At 42.9% G+C, this 21,318-nt stretch overlaps 1 protein-coding gene and 1 long non-coding RNA gene across 2 annotated transcripts in view; one reads left to right on the forward strand and one right to left on the reverse strand.

The window, feature by feature from the left end:
- Window positions 1–21,318, forward strand: part of TMEM185A (transmembrane protein 185A) — a 152,590-nt gene that overhangs the window by 13,394 nt on the left and 117,878 nt on the right. The window lies entirely within an intron of this gene.
- Window positions 5,986–18,195, reverse strand: LOC128853150 (uncharacterized). The gene is made up of 4 exons (XR_008451441.1): window positions 18,125–18,195; window positions 14,724–14,831; window positions 12,861–13,113; window positions 5,986–6,836 (listed from the first exon to the last, which is right to left on the reverse strand). It is a non-coding gene; the product is annotated as an uncharacterized LOC128853150 (long non-coding RNA).

The raw sequence follows: 21,318 nt of genomic DNA on the forward strand, positions 1-21,318 counted from the left end.
GCTTTATTTATGACATAGGTAGAGTACGAGTTCCTCAACTGGTGTAAACTGGTTATAGGAGTACTGATTTCAGTGGAGTTATGCACACACAGAGGTGCAAACCCTTTAACCCCAGACTAACTTCTACCAGTATAACTCTATGCAGATGAACTCCCAAAGCTTTTATCATCATGCCTTTTTTACTGATCATGCCAATGAAATTATTAATGTACCATAATCCTTGCCTGTAAGGAAATATTGTACTTTGCAAAGCTATGCAGTATAGAGCACATTATAAAGCTGCTTTAGACCACACAATCTGGAAAAGCATTATCAGAAACTGAGCTAACAGAGCAGCTTTTTATCTGATGTCGATTATATTTTCACTCTGCACTTCCACTGCTGAGATTTTTACATACGGAGTGAATGATAGTGGTACGTTTCTGATGATTGTGGGCCAGAGCTTCAGCTGATGTGCCTCTAAGTAGCTCCGCAGATGTCAGTGCTGATTTACACCAGCTGAAAAACTCGTCCTCTCCTTTTTCATACTTTGCCCTAATGCAGCTTTATAAATGCATATTGAACCTGAGGATATATTGACCTATTCTGAATCAGCACCAGATAATCCCTGCTAAAAGAATTGGAGGGTAATTTCTGCCAGTCGTCTAGGCTTGCATATGTTTTGGTTCTAACTAAAAGGCATGTTGCAATCTCATTACCTCTGAGTTTAAAAATTTACTGGCATCAGCAGTAGCTTGCATGGAAAAATGGCAAATAAATTCAAATGTGTCATAAATGCTCTCAGTCTAGAGATGGAATCTGTTACTTTAGTTCAAAGGCACTGCAGCAGGCTGAAGTGGTTTTTCTACGCCAAATGAATTTTGTACATTTAAAAGGCATGGCAAATATTTATCTGGGCCCAATTCTGCCATTCTTCCTCCAAGGATCCTCATCGGCAGGTTGCTTCACTGAAGCCCACAGGAGTAACTGCCTAAATTAGAGCTCAGCACACAGATTGCAGAATCAGGCACCAAATATGTTAGGTTGATGCAATCAGGAGTTTAATTTTAGCCATATGTATCATTTGAAGACACTTAAAAATTACGTACATTTTATCCAATCTGACAGTCCTTGTAATTGCATAAAATATTGTATAATTTATTCCTGTCTGTATTTTTGACATCTCTGGATTGCATATCTTCTACTGAATCTTAAATGCTGTTTTTTTTAAACCAACATTGAAAAGGTCTAGGACATATCATCACAGAGTATGAAAAGAAGTCAAAAGATCTGGTTATTTTTTGCTTTAGTTTTGAGCTCTCCTTTGGTTTGTGTTTTGTCTTTGGCTGTAGTACTCCCGGTATTTTAAAAGTGGCTCCATTCATTTCCAGTTGCTTCCTGTCTTCAGAAATAAAAGCAAAATACAACTAAAGTTCAGGAAAAATAATCCTGGCAAATTCAGTGGATGTTTGCTCTTTCTAGTTGTCTTGGTTTTAACCTAGCCATGTTGGGAGTAGTCTAGTATGTGTGTTCTCTTGCCCACCATTTCTGGCTGTTGTGGCAAATACTATTTTTCCTTTTTGTTATCCTTTTGTGTGTGTGTGTGCCTGCGTGTGTGTGCACACGCGCACTTGTATAATTAACCAAAATATCAGGAAAATTTATATATGCTTTCTTATGGTTCCTGGAAATGGAGCAACGTTATGACCTTGCGGTCTTCCAGCAAAAGTCAGATTTAATTTCTGCGTTGCAGTGCATCTTAATTAGCTATTGGAATTAGATTACAGTTTACTAAATGGCCCTTTACCTTACATTTTTACTTTTTATTTACTATTGAAGTAGCCTTCTTTTTTCTCATGTGTGCAAATATATCAATAAGCATTGCAATTCCACAAGGTGTCTTTGTTCTGAACAAGCATGTTATTCTTGTAAAGTTTTAAGTATAAGTTAAGATGTTTTGTACAGACCAAGGTAACTGTTAAAATGTCAAGCAATTACTGAAATGTTGTATAGTTATAAAAGTTTGATTTCTTTTGCTTTATATGTAAAAAATTGTATCTTGCCTGTTTTGCTTTGTATTTCCAACGTGTTGCACAATTATGCATTTTGTTTACATTTGTTCCTTCTTCAGAAAAGAAAAGAAATAACAGTAATACTTTATGTACAAACATTTTAAATGTACTTTTGTTGTTTTTAAACACAATGTCTCTGTATAAATAATATTGGTTGAACTGGTACATTTGTGTCTCTCATAGAGGGATTAATTATACTGCCAGTGCATTGAATTATTTAAAAAAAAAAAGTAAAATAAAATTTTTATGAAAATGTAACCCATTTTATCACTATAAATTATTCTGTCTTCTGCTATTTTCTCATTCCCCTCCCAGGATACAATAAGTATGGTACAGTAAGTACTGTTTGTGGGAGAGCTGTCACCAGTTTTAATTTTTAATCAATGTGTTTGTGTCATTGCAGAGACTTAAAATGACTTGATGTTAGAAAATAATGTAGTGCTGATACGAGCTGTGAGGTAACTGGATCAATAGTGTGTTTTCCCCATCCCTGAGGGACCTCAGCTGCAAGACAGCAGCCTAAATCCTGTCTGTCCCAAATCCAAACTAAAGAGCAAAGGAGTCAGGCTTCAAAGGCAGGATTTTTTTTGGTTGCTTGCTGACAATCAGCCCAAGGCTCCAGCGTGACTAAAGTGGTGCGATTCAACGCACTGACCCTCTGCACAGGAGTACGCTCCTCCCCAGGGGCTTCCCAGGATGACAAGACCAGAAACGCCAGGTTTTATATCATCATTGCAGAAATAGCTCTGCGAGCCAGTGCCAAGAATACCAGCTCAAAAGAGATGTAAAAAGCTCTCAAGAGATGCTAAGCAGCATGTGATGTGGCTGCCCAGCGCAAGGCTGAACACTCGGTGCTGAGCACGGTGCAGGTGAGGTCAAGCTGCCTGCTGGGGAGGGACGACCCACGGTGCTTTGGACCCGAAGTCCATCTCAGGCCACTGTCTCCAAGCAGAAGAAGCCGTCACTGTGGTTTGCTGTACAGCCCTTCGCATTCCTGCTTGAAAAGCTTTTCATCCTAGTCTGGAGGACTGCGTGCTCGGGAGGTGCTGCATGAAGGCACAGCCAGGAGGCGGCTGGTGGGGATGCCTTCACCCAGGTGCCACCTCCCTCATCGGCAACATCGGGGGGAGTGGGAGCACAGAATACAAATGGTGTTGCAGAAGGATGCCTTGAGAGGCATACCAATAGGTATTAGTCTGAATTTGAGGCTGAGTGTTTATTATAATGCCCTGCTTAACACAAAAGGACAGTTGCTGATACCCTCCAGCTTCTCTGCAGCACTCTGTTCACATGAAGCAGCTTAAAGCTGTCTGATCCAACTGGTTTACAGCTTTGCCAGTGTCCCTCGTCCCACTTGTGTGAATGGTTACATGTAAAGGGGGTGCGGGAGCCACAGTCCTTCTCCTAGCAACAGGCCACTTCAGAAGAAGATCAAGAATGGGATATTTGGAGATCACTTTTTATGGCATGTGCCCATCTTGCATTCAAGGAGCCAGAAAACATCCTCTCTGAGTATCTCCGAGAGAGATGTCTTTTGGGTCAGTGGGAGGGAGGGAGGGCAGGTCTGATGCTGCGTGTGCCATTCATTCCTGGAGTCCTTAGCATCCTCTGGGTGTGCCCAGAAATCAGCTGGAAGCTTGACTTCAGACAGGCAGCTCATGTCATTCCCTGCATGTGTAACCTTGTAATCGGCTGTGAAGTGTTCTGTGATCCCAGCTATGAATGATGAATGGCTCCACATAAACCTGTGTTGTATGGCTCTGTTAGTACGACTGCACGAATCAGAAAAAAAGCTCTCTGGGAAAAAAAAAAAAAGGATAATGATTGACATAGCCAGTACATGGGATTCCAACAGCAGCAGAGGATGCTGGACTGCTGACTAGAGGAAGAACTGAACCCTCCAAACATGGCAATGGTGGGGATAATGATGGATGTTTGGATGCTCATTTGCACACACAATTTCACAACAACATCCGGCAAGGTATTGTGTGCCCTTTTCCCCAGTGGAGAAGGCATCTTCGCTCCCTCCTGACTGTGGAGTAGTATATTGGTAAGAGCTATTCATGGCTTGAAAGAGAGATGGAAGCATGACAATTTCTCAGCCAGCTAAGATGATCCAACCGCATGAGTCCCTCAGGAATTAATTTGGCCCATGACAAGCTGCTCCAGACCATGGGTTATTTGGTTGCCAGCACAAAAGACGTAGAGGTTGGGAAACTCTATTTATATCTGAAAAGTCTGGCCAGAGCTTCCTAGGGCCCATGGCCCTAAGGAGTAGGAAGCATAGCAGGAATCTGTTCAGCTATGAGGCTGAGATTCTCTTCAGCCCCCTTCTTCATGGTCCTAAAGAAAAGCAATGCAGTGTCAGCTCCACATTAATAGAGAAATTTCATTTACCAGCTGCATTTCAAAGTGAATTTAGATATCCTTTTATCATTTTGATTGAAAAAGGCACATGTGCATGGGCAATTTCAGGGTTTTTTCCCCCCATACTGTGTCCATGCGGTTGGAAGGACTTTATTACAGCTAATGTAAATGTGTTCAGCACACAAGCCACATGTGAAGCTAATGCTAAACAGAAGGTCGTGGTCAAAAGAGCTTCAGAAAAGTCCCTGTTGATATTTTTAGGCATGTATGTAGAGTGTCCTTCTGAAAATGAGAGGTGTTCTCTCTTTTGAGAATCTACACCTATAAATACACAAAACCAGCTAAACACAAGGGATGAGTCTCTAGGCTGGACCTCAGAAACTGGACTGCGGAAGAAAAGACACTACCTGACAGCATTGGCCAGAAATTTTTGGCAAATTTGGGCAATAACCTTTAGGATGACTTTTCCTTCAAGCTATATGTCACTCAACTGTGAAAACAACTTTGGGGCTGCTCTCAGCTGCTTTCCAGTTATGTTTCTCACACATTAGTTTCTCCACTGCTGGTGGGCACCTTGTGTAGTTTGCCGGACTCAGAGGGGGTTTACAGCTGCTGTCATGCAGCCGCCTGGAAATGTGGCTGTTGATATTTGTAGGATTGCAGGAAGATTTGCTCAAAAGTTTACATTTTGAATTTTTGGCGCCCACTACCTTCACCTTTGGCCCTCAGTTTTTCAGCCATCTCCAGGCAGATAGGGTTCACCCTTTTGCCTCCGGAGGACCATAAGAAATGTATGTGGCTGAATGTGATGAAGCCACATGAAAAATGTTCTGTTTTCTACTTTCCAAGAGAGCTGAGTCTTCCTGCCCAGGTGCCGGGGTGCCAGCTTCCCTCTGGCCTCCCACCCTTGGTGAAAGCTCCGTGCCAGCTGCTCTCATTCAGCACTCCAGCCTTAATCTGCTCGGAGAAAGAACCTCCTAAGTGTTTACTGCATTTGAGGGGTGATTTCCACTTGGGGCAGGGGCTGTTGGAAACTTCAGCATGCCTCAAGTACCCCTTAATGCTGAATCCAGGCTTTGGGGAGCAATGGGAGCCTTGTTTAACTCCATCCTGAGGAATTTCAGCCTGACAGTGGTATAACAGGGAGCAAATTCTGCAACATTTTCTTCTCATTCTTTCTTTATTTTTTTTTTTTTTTTGGCAACTGTACATTTGCTGCCTATCAAGTAGAAACTGAATAAAAAGGCTGTTATTGTGCTTTGAGCCATCAATTTAAGAGCAATCACCTATGCAGTCAGGATGTGCTGGCAGGCAATTATCTGCAATGAGAAGCCGCTTGCCAATCAGTGTTGTAAAAGCCTGTTGGCTTTAGCTGTACCTTGAAGTGGATGGGACTCATTCAGTTAAGTGTAGCACTCAGATCTCTAATGCCCTCTACGGTTTGGGAGCTGATTAGCCAAGAGAAGCCTCCTCCAGGCTGGTGTCCAGGGCATCCCTGGTGCCCCATCCATCTACTCAGGGCTGCCAAAGCCCTGAGCCGCACCCTGCCACAGCCTGCCTGGCTCCACGCAGTCGCAATAAGAGGCAGCGGGTTTGCCATGGGAGAGCGCAAAAAGCTGGAAAACTGTGACTGGGACAGGAGGTGTCAGAGGAGCAATACGCCCAGGCAGCTCTGTCGTTGGTGTTGAGGAACTGTAGAGTATGGTTCATAGGAAATGTTCCACAGCCAAGATGACACCATGTCTCCAGCTTGGACCAAGCTACATCAATGAGTCTCTCTCAGCCCCAGGCAGAGAGGTGAGTTTGTCCTTAAGGACTCCTATGACTGAAGGTCACTTGGGTATCCAGAAACTGGATACAGACATTTTGGCGACAGGCTCTTTTTTCCATACTACTCAAATAAACCCTTCTTGGGTCCACAGAGCTGCTGGTGGTTCAAGGACAGACACATATTCTCCAGGCTGCCCCAATGTGATGGTGACGAGGCACTGGCCTCGCAGACCAGCTATAGTTCTAGGCAGGAGAGGGCTCCTCCGCTGCTCAGCTCAGCGGGTTGCTCCCTACTTTAGCAGCACTGTCCTTGTCACAGTGGCACAGGGGAAATGCAGAGCCCCTCAAAGCCAGGGCAGCCCCATGGGGTCTGTGGTCACCCCCGCAGCTCCTGCCCTGCCGAAGGAGTGGGCTTGATCAGCCGGTAAAGGCAGCCTTGAACCAGGAGGTAACAGGAGAAATTTAGTGGCCTGTTAGCATTAAGGAGGTTAAAGCAGATGACCACAATGACTAAAAATCCATCAGTTTATTAATCAGTTCACCTGCCCTCACCACGGTGTCTTCTGGAGAGAGATAAAGCCTTATTCGGAGAAGTGCTGTTCCTCTGCAACAAAATGCTGAGCTGAAGTGATCCTCGGAGCAGGATTCCTGTTTAGGACAAAGCCCATCATCTTCATTTTAGGGACAAAGAACGATTTGGAAGAGGAAGCAAAACAGCACTAAAAAGCATTACTTCATTATCCCCTAATTTCATTTGCTTTTTAAAAATTGCATATGTAGTCCCACTAAACAAATGAAATAACTTTTAAAACAGACACCAGTAGTTATTCTTTTTCACAACACAGCCTTATTTCACACTGACTTAACATGTCAAATCCCAGGGTAAGAGAAATCAGATTCAGGCCTTCGGATTTGTAACAGCAGCATGAAAGACAATGCAGCTGCATCGACTACTCAGGGTTTACACAGGCGTAACTATGATTTCTCTGTCAAAACTGGCATCTCCTGCGGTGAACGCTGGACTCTCTAGGTCTATGGAAATGTCACTGCCATGTTTCAAGGAGGAATTTCAATCTCAATCATCTCTGAATCAATCAATGAAAATAGAACATATATTTTAATAATGAAGTACCGTGGGCCAGCGCACAAAAATTCCCAGTGTCTGGCACCGGGGCTGCCGATGTGCTGCCAGCCCATGGCTCAGCCCCCAGCTCTCTGATAGCCTTCGCCAGCACTATCAGCCCCCCGAAGTTGCTGTTCATGTGCAATTCCAGGAGGGTAATTTATTACACTGAAGAGCCTGACTTTTCTCTCCCATCTATCTACATCTCTGTGTTACATTGTTTATGTTAGCATAATCATTTCTCAAGGAGAATGTCAATAAATGCGGGAGACAAAAGCAACACCAATACCACCAACAACAAAAAGCCCAACTGCTAAATAATTCCTAGAATGAGTTGTCAGAAACCTTTTATTTACTGATTCCACGCATTTCATTTATTCCTGGCAGCGGGCCAACCTTTCTGACAGTTAAGATTTATTGATTTAATTGCCTAGGGTAACCATGCAATAAAATCATCTCAAAGATAAATTTTCATGGCACTGTGCAGCATTGAAGTAATTTTTCAAGTGCTATGGCTATATTTCTGCAGGTTTCAGGTGCAAAATTTGCTTAAAGCAGAAATGTCTCATTATTGTAACCCCAGTGTATCAGTGTGGTCCCTCCCGTGAAACTCCTTCCTTCTTTTCTTTTTTCACTCTTCCTTTCCTGCCTTTCTTTCTCTCTTTCACCATCTCTTTCTCCATCCTGTCCCCCCCCCTCCACCCCACTTTTTTAAGGGGGACAGTGCTGGTCTCTCAGAAAAGAAATTATATTTCCTTAATTAGTTCATATATTCCATGCCCAGGAGAAACGAAGCTTCAGTTTAATTAGTAGTGGGCTTGGAGGATATTTACAATGTTATACAGAAGCATTTGTTTCCAGCTGTGTGATGCTTTTTAACACGGAGGCCTCACATGTTAGATGATTGCCATTTGTGACATTATAGTTTATTGAATCTTTAGATCTTTTTATTTACACTGTTAAAGGGCTCATTATAGTTCCGAACAAGGAGCAAATGAAAATCTCTGATTAATTCCCAGGTTAATGATAACATGTCTGAAGTCAAAGATAGTATAAACTTTTAACAATGTGAAATGTTTTCTTCTCTCCTATGATTTATTTGCGGTGTGGGGGATGTCGTTCAGTTTGAGCGTGGGATTTAATGTCCTATTGCTCCAGCAGCCTTGGCGGCTTCCCTCGCCAGATCTGAATGTTTGATTTCACTCTCCTGCTCTATTGAGAACATTTGGCCATGCTCAGCTCCAAGGTGCCGCCAGCACAACGCGGGCACCCAGCCTTGTGGTGGAAAGGCTGACTGCCAGCGGTCCTGCAACCTCAGCCACCGTGGCTTCTGCGAAACACGCTAGAGCTGACTACAGCAGCCAAACCATCAGTGAATAAACTAAGAAACAAAGTAGAGGTTTTTATTCTGCCACCCTAGCACAGAAATGCAGTGAGGACAGAAGATAGCTGTGGTGTGGAGATGATGAGCAGCCACTCCCAGGCACCTCCTCAGGATGATACTGTCACTTGAGACCTGCTTTTCCACCTGAATTGTGCTGCTGTGGGCCAGTGGAGCTCCCCCAATATCTCTGATGGTTCCTGGAGCCCTTGGGAGGGCTGCTGCCAGGTTTGCCCTCCTGGGCTCGTCTTGAATGACTTTTAGTCCCACATGCCAGCGGACTTTCCCCTACCCTTGTCTCATTCTGCAGTTTTCTCTTTCTTTCTCTTCACTGCTAAGTACAGACTCGATACCTGGCCCTTAACATTTCCACTGCTGACCACGTTTCTGAAGCAAGGTCTTCACCAGCTCTCAAAAGCTGCTGCCGTGTCCCAAGATCTGCCTGTGGAGAACTTGATTTCTACAAGGGTGCAATGAATTTGCAGCCGTCTGCGGGGCATGATGAATGACCTGGGGGCTGCCACACTGCACGAGTTGCTCACTAGCCCTTCCCTGCAGCAAACGGGTGAGGGTGAAGGTCTCCCCATCTGAGAGTAGAGCTCCATCCCACCACACAGCAGGAAAGCACTGCTGCCTGCATGGACCCCAAAACATGCTGCTGAGCACTTCTGCTCCCACTGCACTGGAGAGGTACATCACATACAAACACTGCCCAAGAAGTGAGTTGCAACCCCCTCCTCATATATAGAGAAATTGTGTAAATCAACTGTTAAAGCTGAGTTTAATTTATAATCAAGCCAACTACAAAGTTGTCTTTTAATTTGGATTAGCTCTAAGACAAACAACATGTGAGATGTGATTCTATCTGTGAAGGAAAATTTTCTCCTTGTTTTCAAAATCATAGTCTCCAAGATGAGAAAACTGGGGACTGTGTTATTATTGCTAACCTACAAATGGATCAAGCTTATTTTAATTAGAATTATTAGTAATACAATGTGCAATTGGCTTTATGGTTTACTTCTTCTCTTGGAAAAAAGAGCTCAGACTTGCAGATTTACTCCATTGACAAGCTTCTGAATCTCACATAGCAAACTCTGACTTTAAAACCTGGGACCTTTACGCTTGCAGTTTAACCTCTTCGACCTCTACCCCTCTGACTTCACCCTTTCATTAGTTGAAATACAAGGCAGGTTGGATGCATTAAAAAGAGTATTAGTGAGAAGAGAGGCAGTTGAATCAATAATGTCAGTAAAGGTAGACCTATTTAGGGAGAAACAATGTCAGCATATGATAAACTTGTGTGTAAATTGGCTGAAAGCCCAGAGCTTTGTACTGTTTTGGAGAGCTTGAAGGGATCTGAGCAGCAACAAGAACAATCAGTAATCCTAGGGATCAGAAATGTCACCCATGCCTGAGGTGGGAGAGGAAGGATGGAAGGAAGAGGGGAAAATGGGCGTAGTTTCAAGTAATGTCAAAAGGAAATGCCAACTCCATATGGCTGGGAAGCAGTGGTGAAAGCTGAGGTCCATGTTTACTCTCTTTAAAACGAGGAGATGAGCAGGCTGTGAGCTATACAGACCTCCCATTCTGCAAGCATACATAAGCGTTCAGGTACCTAAAGTAACAGAACCTCCAAATTCAAGACAAAACCTGTCCTGGTATGCAGAAAAATCATCCCACATGTACTGATAGATACATAAAATTCCATCCGTTGTTCACCAAGAGAAGAAACTTGGCAACTTCAGAGAATCTGATTCACCCTAACCAATCTGATACACGTGTTTGGCTGTTTTTAAGGTAAGAGACTGCACAAAGCAAGATGAATACAGTCTTGAGTCTATATTCAATTCTATAAATAACTAACATTGACTAGATATAACAGCCTATTTCTTTTCATTGACTCTATAGAAAAGGCACATTAGCTTTATTCGAGTTAAGTGATGTTGCAGACACCAGTCCTAAGGGTCATTGGGACCTACTGTGAAGAGTCACATTCTGAACAAACTCCTGGTAATTAGCATTAGTTAGAAAAATTAAAAAGAACAGTATTTCTGTTTCATGTGAATACTTGAGGAGTTGTTCTTTTAATTCCAAAGCAAAACAATTTTCTTCCCAGTTATCAAAATTTCGCTTCTGAGAAAAGGGACCCTAGAAATTCCAAGTGTGAGGCAACTCCTCTAGGTTCTTCACAGAGCACTCAGACAACTTAATAGTATATCAGCCTGATTTTCAAAGTGCCCTTTGTTTTGGTTTTTTTCCTTAGGTTTGAGATGGCTGCAGTGAAGTAGGACACACCAGATGATGTGGGAGGTTAAAGTTCTGCTTAACTAACTCTTCCTGCTCTTTTTTTTCCCTTTAGCAATTCATTGCTACTATGGGCAGGCTGACAGCCCAGGAATGCAAGAGTACATAAAACACGATAGATTCAAATTTGTAGGGGGAGTTCAGAAATAGCAACCAAACCAAGGAGTCTTCAAGTGAATAAAAACCCATTCAGGAATGCAACCAGGGAAATTGAGCCTCTGCCATGAGTAGTAGGTGTGTAGAGCTAGATGTGTGCTTTATAGGTACGTGGGTACACTGTATGTTCCCATTAAACAGAGGAGGAGATAGGCCCACATCAGAGCACACAAATCAGTTGAGCCCTACTGAAAATCAACATTATTGACCCCTTAAAGGAGGTCTCAGTCATTCTGATTTGAAATAAGCAGTCAGGTAAGACAACAGTGAAAGTGTAACAGCTGGCCGGGCTTAGAAGTCCTTGTGAGTGCTGGTGTCTGAGTGTCACATCCTAAACCATGCCAGGGCTGCTGATTTTGACTGCAATAGACCAAATGTTCATTCTGGATCCATGTTAGCCTGGTTCTGATCGCAGAGTGAGTGTGTGCTAGATTTCCCAAACAGAACGTAAATAAACAGGGAAAGAGCTATCAATCATGTTAAGACCCCTACTGCCATATACTGTGCTCACACGCATAGCATGAACACCTCTAAAAAGCTCATTTTTAAAGAGCCAGAATTACAAGCTCTTTCAAAACCCCTGCACTTTATTAACATTGAGAACATGTCCTTTGATATAAACTCTTCTAGAAATGATGCAGATGAATTAGCACAGGGAAATCTTGCTGAGTTGTGAAGTGCTGAATCGGAAGCAATGCAGTCAGTGAATAATGAAAGTAAACCATCATTTTGAAGTATGACTAATGGTGACACGGCCTGTCCAGAAGAACAAATAACCAAAGACATACTACTTGGCCCCAAAACTGGGCTGAACATTTTTTGAAATCACTTCATTGCTGTATAAAGACTATTAACAAAACAGAAACCCCTGCCAACTTGTGAACTACAAGTCCAAGGAGAGAGAATTTTGCTTGTCCACAAGAGAGACAGATGATTCACTTAGTAGAAGAGTGGGACTTATTACTCTTAGAGGTAATATTAATAGATCCATCCAAAATTGCCCATGGAACAGATCTATTGATGGTGCCAAGAACCTTGGCTGAAAAATGTGCAGAGGAACTTGAATTTGCAATGTAGAACGCTGCAGTGAAGTCATTACATTTTGTGGCACCTAAAATGCTTTTACCGAAGGATGACTTGACAAGACAACAAGATAGCTAAATGCTTAGGACTGAATGCCAATCAAAAACTTATATGTATTATTCAAAGTGCAGATTGAGCTTCAGCTAGGCAAAGGGAAGAATCTAAACTAAGGCTCATGGAGAGTGTATTCGGGAAAACATAGGACATATCTTTGGCAATCTAAGTACATTCATTCTGCTCCTTGGGCTAGATACACCGGGTGAGCCTTTCCCGGCTGCTTGAGGAATGAATTTGACCCATAGTGTCTCATTTAGGATGTGGGGTAATTATATTATCTAGGCATGGCATAGTTCCAGGACCCAGTCAGAGCTGCAGAGGTTTTCAGCTCAGTCCTGGTGGTCCAGCAGCGAATGTCTGCCAGTTGTAGTGTGCAGTAAAAGTAATAGTTGCCATCAAGAAAACATCTTTTCTTTCCAACAAGAACAACTGAGCTGTGATTCAGATTTAGCACAGCGATCCACCATTTGAATGCTCCCACACCAAGGGATACTTTCCACCAATAGGAAGGTACACCCCAACCCAACATTTTAAAGCTCCAACAGAACCTAAGATCACCATAACTTACCCCAGCACATGCCCCAGTCCTCAGCTTCTCTGGGATGGCCAGGAAATAGTCCATGTTTTCAATGGTCCCCAAAGACCTGGTGAAGCTTCTTTAAGTGACTAGCAATCTGAACACAGATTTGGCTGCTGACCATGGGAATGATCGACAAGAACATGACAAGTCGTGCTCAGGAGTGGGATGTGCAGCTGAAACTGCCGCTGATATTTTTTCCATCATCAGAGTTGTATAAAAGGCATGAGCCTCATGCTCAGTCCTGTAAAACACCAGACTGAGAATCAGTCTCTAACTTAAGCAGCCAAAACCAGCCTTCCTACAACAAATAAACAACTAGAAGAGACGGCTAGCGTACCTCTATGCTTTTGTGAATATACATACATACAAGCTTTGTAGTTTTATCAGTGTCCTAAGGCTTACATGGCTAAGAAGTCAGAGACATAGACATTATATAGTCCAAGACCAGGCTTTGTAAAATTCCCAGTCATTCCATTGGCATTGTTTCCTACAGACCCCTCAGATGAAGTTATTAATTTTACTATGGAAGTGATCAAAATAGTGGCAAAATGATGTGACAAAGAATCAGACAAGGAGTCAATGGCAATATGGAGCCCAAGCTTGGGAATAACCAGCCACAGGTCACACAAAGAGAGGGAACAGAACACATACTTTCACTCTCTTTCGTTTAGTGTGGTCCAGATGAAATATAAGGCATCACCTGAGAAAAGGACACGGTCGAATAAATGCAAGAATGAAACAAAGATAAACACAGACTCATGCTTGATCTCCTGTCTCCTTGCAACTGCCTAATTGCCTTCGATACCCAAAGGGTTTGCAAGGCAACAGTGGGAGCAGAATGAGAGAGAACTGCCTTAAAGATGTTAAATAAACTTATTGAAGAGAAAAAAAAAAAGCAAATTCTCCTATAAGGCACATGTATCAATTAAAGCTTTCAATGGGGAGACCTCCCTTGTGCTCCCAACATCAGCACTGGCTATGTTACACAACTCTATTTATGCCGTTAGCTAATATGAATGAGCAGTTACCATAGCAATTATTACATTTTACGATGTACATAAAGTTCCTGATACAGTTAAGAGATAGGGTCAGTGTTCAAGCTTAGCTCAGCATTTAGCAAGCTTTCCTTCCTAAATGTTTTGATTACTTAGGGAAGCTTTGACCTCTACAACATAATGAAGGACTGGGAAGTTGTAGGGTAATTTGTAGGAGATGGGGTGTGCATGAGGGTATACGCACTATTATAAAGCTCAATAAATAATCACATGAAATCACTGGCATTTAGGACCCTCCAGAGAGGAGCTTTCCTGGCCAACTCCTGATCCTTCATAGCCTGAGTAATTCCAGCTTGCATCCACTGACTTTGTGGAAGCGTATGTGACATCAGAAACCCACCATGTATTTCCAAAAAGCACGTTAATTCACTCCAGACAGTGGAGAGGGAGTTGCACATGGCTACAACCATAGGGCTTCAGCTCCTGCATTCCCAGTGTGGCTCAGAGGGGAAGTGGTGCAGTGTACAAATGGCCAGAGCTGTGGGAATGATGTAAGATGTCTTCCACTTGCATTTTATTGAGAAAGCCCATAAAATTCAAAATCCAGCTGTGCACATTGGTTCACTCTGCCTATTAAAAGGGCGGCATTTTCTCATGCCTATGATTGATACGGTTTTAGGGACATCTGTGTACTCACTTAACTCTCTTCCCTCCACCCTTTCCATCTCAAGCCAATGCATAGACATGAAAAGTGGGAATTTGTCTTTTGTACGTGAGGGTATAAAAGACATCTTGACTTCCACTGAAGGACAATAAGTGGCGGCTCACTTTGATTCCCTGTAGATGCTAATTTTACCTTAGTTTTATCCAGGAAAAATATGGAAGCCCAGCACTGGAGTAATCAGCTCTTTTTTTCTTCCTTTAACCTCTAAGGTGCAGGGAAGGGGCAGCTCGGTAAAGTGACCTGGACATATGTTACAATAGAAAATCAATGGCTCTAGTAAAATACATGTGAAAGCAGTTCAAATCCACATTTCAGTAAACATTCTCCAGGATCTGTGGCTATTTATCAAATATGAATGTGCTTTTCAGGACGAGGATCTCATTTCCCTCTGGTGTTTTGTTCCAAAAATAATTGGAAGTGACAATACAGAGAAAGATGATGTTTCAACTTCATGTTTAAAATAAATATAAGGCTGTCATCAGAGCCGAGCTGTCTCGTGAAGATCCCTCTCACAGGAGTCAACAGGCAGCTCTACTGATAGAGAATCGTGTTCCATTATTGATTAGCTTTTAAGTTCTTGTTACATATTAGATTAGGATCACTGTATGCATAGGGAATGAATAGCCCAATTACAGTCTAAAATAGCTCATCTCAAAGTGGTTTAGGATTTTGATATTATAGGAAGAATTTTAAGGAAATTACAGGGTTTATTAAGAAAACCTTCAAGGCAGATATTTACATTTTTATTGCGCGGCTTTTTAAGATGGGGATGGCAAAGTATTCCTCCTTTATTACATATAAAGCTGGCTTTAGCACCCTCCCAATTAGGTTTTGAAGACTTTGGGAGTTAGGGGTCTACTATATTTGGGTTTTCTGCATAGAAACTACCAGACTAAGCAGCTCCAGAGTAATCCCTCTGGGCTTGTTTCGGAGGCAATGATGGTTCTCAGCAGAAGCTGGCATTCACACACTCAGGGCTTGCTATTCTTGCACTCTTTTACACAAGTAAAATCTACTGGTGGCACTAGAACAGTCATAGCTCTTTGAAGTTGGCCCTCAAGGGCACCGAGCCTTGCATTGACCACGAGTAACTTGGAGAAGGCTTAGGGCTGTTCAAGCACACCCCAGCTTCCAGCAACAGCAACAATCCCGGTGACCAGGGCTCTGGTGGACACAGGACCAGCACTCTCATAATACAATATTCCTGAAAGCGCTGTTTAACATGCTTTAGCATGGCTGATAAGACTGGAGCAATTAGGGATTTATGCTTAATTTTCAAGAACAAGTAATACAATATTTTTGCTATAATTTGGCAACCTCAAGGCCAAGAAATTTCCAGACTACTGTAAGCAAAGCCATAGCTAATATAACCCAGCATTGGCAAAACCCTTGCAGGCAGGAGACGGGACCTCAGTCCTCCAGAGCTCCCTTCCAGGTGGTTTGGTTGCCCGTGCAGACACACGGAGAGCTGCCCCTGGGAAAGGCGAGGGCTGCTGGCACAGCCCTGTCTGCCGAAGGGGGGGTCACAGCTCCTCAGCCCTGGTTGGGGACAGGGGGCTACCATTTGTGTCCCACGGAAGGGCTGCTGAGCAAGTGGAGGAGAGCTGCAGCACTGCATCTGAAATGCCAGAGACACCGGTCTGGCTGCAGGAGAGCATGAAGAGGGAGTCAATGGTGTGTATCGCAGTTGGCACGCGAGCCTTGACAGGATGCTCTGCAGGCAGAATTTAGGGCCACCTGAGGTACTGCTGAAAGCTGCTAGCCTTGGGGACTGTGGGAAGGTGACAGAGAAAGAGCTGCTTTCTGCTCCCGCTGAAACACATACACACACAAGCCACACCATCGTTCGCTCTTCCTCGCAACCTGAGTTTTAGCACCAGTTTTGAAGCCCCTAAGCATTAAAAGACATTTTTTATAGTTGTCCAAAACATAATCATCTTTAATTTCAGAACAAAATATAGTTTGGGATTTGGAGGTAGTGGGTAGAGAAACCCAAACTCAAACTTCAACTCTCAGTATTCACTCATCACAGTACTGACAACATTGCATTTCCCAGTTTTCATTCTGTATAGCCACTCTGAATATTTTAGTATAGAAAATAAGAACTATTATTTTTCTACAGAGACTTTCCAGCCTTCAGAAAGGTGGAACAGCTTTAAAAATTGATCTGACTTTGCTTCAGATTTGCCTAATTAATCATTCCCTTCATAGTTTAATCTCCCATATGAGGCTAGTGCTGACCACATCTCCAACAAACCATGGAAAAGGTCACCAGAAATAGATCTCCAAAGCCTTGAAGGGTCTCTGCAGGCAAATGGTTGCCTCTATCCAACATTGCAAAAGTGTGATTAAAGGTAGAAGAGAGAATCAGGTGTGAGAGTTGCATGACCCAAGGAACCTTGCCAATGAACAACCACAGCGAAAACATTTAGGAAGTACTCCGGGGCCACTGACTCACTCTTTTTGGAAGGTATTGCAGTACATGAATTCTTCAGAGAAAATTTCTGCTCACCAACTTGTGCAGCGCTGATAGACTCATAATGCTTGAACTACTCTGCTCTATAAGAAGCTCAAGTTCCCTTATTTTTGCATGGTTGCAAGCAATGTAAGCACCCAGAGGGCTTTCCTTCAAGAATGGAAGTCACACTGCCTGCTCAGGTTAGATATTGCTCTTCCTCACCCCTCCTGAACAGTATCCTAAGACATTCCACATGAATTTACAATGCCTTTCCAAACAAGGACTGTCCCAGTTTCAGCTGGGATAGATTCCATTTTCTTCCTGGTAGCTGGTATAGTGCTGTGGTTGGTATTTAGTATGAGAATAACATTGATAACACATTGACAGTTTCAGTTGTTGCTAAGTGCTGTTTATATTAAGTCAAGGACTTTTCAGTTGCCCACGCTCTGCCAGCGGGGAGGTGCACAAGAAGCTGGGAGGGAACGTTGCTGGGACGGCTGAACCAAGTTGGCCAAAGGGATAGTCCATACCATATAGCGGCATGCTCAGTATATAAACTGGGGAGCTGCCTGAAGTACAGCAATCGCTGCTCAGGGATGGCTTGGGCATCAGTCCTTGAATGGGGAGCAAGTACACTGCGCATCACTCGGTTTGTATATTCTTCTACTATTATTATTGTTGTTGTTATTATTATTATTATTATTATCTCTTCCTTTGCAGTCCTATTAAATTGTCTTTATCTTAACCCACAGGTTTACTTTTTTTCTGGTTCTCCTCAGCATCCCACCAGGGTATGGGGAGAGGCATGACAGCACAGCTTAGTGCTGCTTAGTTGCCAGCTGGGGTTAAGCCATGACAAGGACCAATTCTGTGAGGTGCTGAGGGATGAAAACTAATATCCCTTTACTTAGCCTACAGTGAGAACAGTTTCTGTTGGACAACAAAAGTTTTACAAGCAAACAGAGCAAACTGACAAATGCGTAAGGATGCACCGAACTCTCATTTTCAACAGTCTACATAGTCCATAATCTATATTAAATAATTTTCTTCAGTTAAGCACATGCACAACACATACCTGTCCAAGCGGAGACAGTATTTCCTTTGTTTCTAGTTGTATATTTTACAGCCTTTAAGCAACACCAGAGCGCTCTCTTTAAAAAAAAAAAAAATTATTATTATTATTATTATTATTGCTATCACTATTACCACCTTATGCTTAGAAATATTTCTTTGCTTTCCTTTAGCTCGGTAAAGCAAGAGCAATTACATAGCTTCATCCATTTCTCTAAGAGCTACGGAAAAATGCTGCTTTCAAGAAAAGAAATGATAATTTTTTACAAATACATAAAACAAAATACTCAAGGCATTTTTGAGAGGCATTCTCACATATTGCTGAAATTACACACAATGTGTGAAAATTTGCATAACAAATGTAACAATATGGTTACTTAAGGGACTGAAGCAGAGGAATAAAATATATATTAGATACCTCAGCTCTCATTAATTATTATTCTGAATGAGAAATAATGCCAGGAGCAAGAGGGGTGCCAGAAGAAGCAATGAGGAAATATATTATCATGTATTTAAAAACCTTTAAAAGGTATAATAATAATTAGGAAATTATTGCACTACTGATCTTTTTCAGTAGCAGAGCAACCACCTGTTCACACTCTTATTAATTGCCTGCTCGCCTCTTCCTTAAGGATGGTATGTGAAGATCGTTAAAGGAACAGCTACCTAAGTAGGAAGAAGAAGGAAGAATTCATATTAAGCAGACAAAAAAAAACCCCAAACTATAAAGTTTGTAACTTTAATTAAGAGACACATGTGAAAAGGCAGTACTATTTTAAGACTGGTTTATAGGAAAACATAATTTGGCTCCAAACTGTAGAGAAGGAAGAGAGTGAATATTATTATTATCGATTTTGTTAATTTGCTCCAAATGCCCTGCATTATACAGCTTTGTTTTCCCAGGGCGTCCTCCAATATTGTTGGTGCAGAAATGTAGTTAAGGCAGCTCTGCGGGGCTTGCTCGGCCCCGGGCACCCTCGCAAGGCAGTGGCTGCAGGAGGTGCAGCGCCCCAGGCTGACTCGCAGCAGCACATGGGCTCAGACAACAGCCCCCAGGCGAAGTTATTGCTAAGCTGGAAAACTGCAGCCTTCCTATTGCAGGAGATAATGCCGGTTAATGTATGTTTGTTGTCAGACACACAATCATCTCCTGAATTACACTGCTACGTGCTCGTTGCACGGGCCCCTACTGCTCATCTCGTTCCTGCCTGCCTACAGATGGAGATGAAAGCGCAGAGGTGTCCTATTGCTGGATTGATCCCTTCCCTGCTGCTGCTGCGGAATGGTGCACGCCGTGGCAGAATCACTGTGGAAGCTTGTGCACACCATGATCCGTAATTATGCCAAGCAGTTTTGCAGACATTTCTCATCATTTCCTCCTTTAGGCTTTGAAACATTTATGCTTTATCAGTCCTAAAACAGAGAAATCCATTTTTCTACCAAGCTCTTTCCTCCAAACCTCCCATGGAAGCAGCATAGAATTTCCTATTTTCTCCTTCCTGCAGTCAAATCTTGTCTTAGGTTTCCCCAGAGGTTTTTGTCTCGGCCTTCCCTGGAATCACCATCTCCTACAGGGAGCAGCTTTGCTTAAATGCAAAAGTTCGTGTCCATTTTCTCCCTTAGTCTCATTTCTCTCTCTTTTCTTTCTATTCCCTCTCTCGAGCCTCTTCTCTCCCGGCTTCACCATTTGAAGACTATTTCCTCACTGTGTGGCCTTGGGAAATGCTTTGGAGGGCTGCCCCTCTGCTTGTGTGCTCCATCCTGGAGCTTCTGAACTCAAGCACAAGACCAGTGGGCCCCAGTATAGGCACCTCCTCCAGTTCTATACCATTCTTCTATTCCACCCTTATATGGGGGATGGATAAAGTAAGCTCAGAAATAGGTGAGAGAAAGAAATCTGCTATGCAGTGGCACTCCTAGCTTGGCAAATACTTGTTACCATTCCTCATCCTCCTGGAAATAATTCTTCTTCCTGACATCTCTTTCCATTTTTAAGGACACAGCTGGGGCAGGCAAGCTGGATGGTGAAGGATATGTGGAGGGAGACAAAACATGTTGTACCCTTTGCATAGAGTTCTCTGCCAACAAAAGAGACAAAAGAGGGTGCCAGCTTATGGTGTTGTTGCATGATTCGCTGTGAGAGGACCTATGTCTTCACTTTGGGTTCTGTGGCATGGCTGTAAAGACGGAGAACTCATGATACGCTTGGCATTTACACCAACATGATTTATCAGCGATGGTTCACCCACGGGGCAGACGTTTGCGTGCTGCAACATGACTCCATCAGTGGGCTCGAAGTGGAGTTTCACTGCATCCTCCTCCCACGCTGTACAGGAGTGCAGCAGTTAGTAAAAGGTAAATCCATTTAAAATCATTTTAAGAGGGAAAGTAAGGTCCTTTCCGGGGATATTATTTCTAAGTCATGTTTTACTCTGCCATTAATATACTTTTGGAATGCATGAGAGTTCCTTGCACCCAAGGCAGGTAATAATGGTCTATTAAAAGACACCATCTCTGTTTCCAAGTGCTGTATCAAAGGTTCATTGATGAAAACAGCCATCTGACTGCTCTCATCAGCTTCAAGGAATTCCATAAAAGAATGACATGTGCTTTCCTCATAATGGCCTTCATATAAGATTCATGACAATGAGTAACGGATAAACTGGGCACATGCTGAACAAGACTCAGATTTAAGACATTAAGATTTTGCCAATGCAAATAAGAAAGCATCCAGCTAAGAGATGCAATTGTTGGGAGAAATTTGAAAGGGTTTGCAAGAGCCACAAGTTACCACATACATCCGGCTACATTTTGTGTTTGTGTAAACATATACAGCTCCAGTGAGGCCAAAGGTACTGCATCAGCTTGCTCTAGCGGTAAATTTAGGTCTTAGAGGCCAGTCACCTGAACAGCTCACAGCTGAGAGGAGGACCTTGACAGCATCTAGAAGATGTCCTGAGTATCCCTACACAGCTGATAAAGCAGTAGCATGGGGGTTTTTTTGCCATCTGCACCTGATGTTGTATGTTTAAAGAACAGCACATGCTTTGGGGGGGGGGGGGGAGGAAGAAGTGCCTTAATGCCTGGTAGCACCGATCATGCTCCTGCCAACAGTAAAAGTAGCATCAGTGGGAATGGACTGTGTGATTAATGTGGTGGGATAATTAAATCTCATTTGCCAGCTTTTTATCTGGCTTA

Source organism: Cuculus canorus, chromosome 10 (assembly GCF_017976375.1).
Source record: "Cuculus canorus isolate bCucCan1 chromosome 10, bCucCan1.pri, whole genome shotgun sequence".
In the NCBI taxonomy this organism is placed as follows: domain Eukaryota; kingdom Metazoa; phylum Chordata; class Aves; order Cuculiformes; family Cuculidae; genus Cuculus; species Cuculus canorus.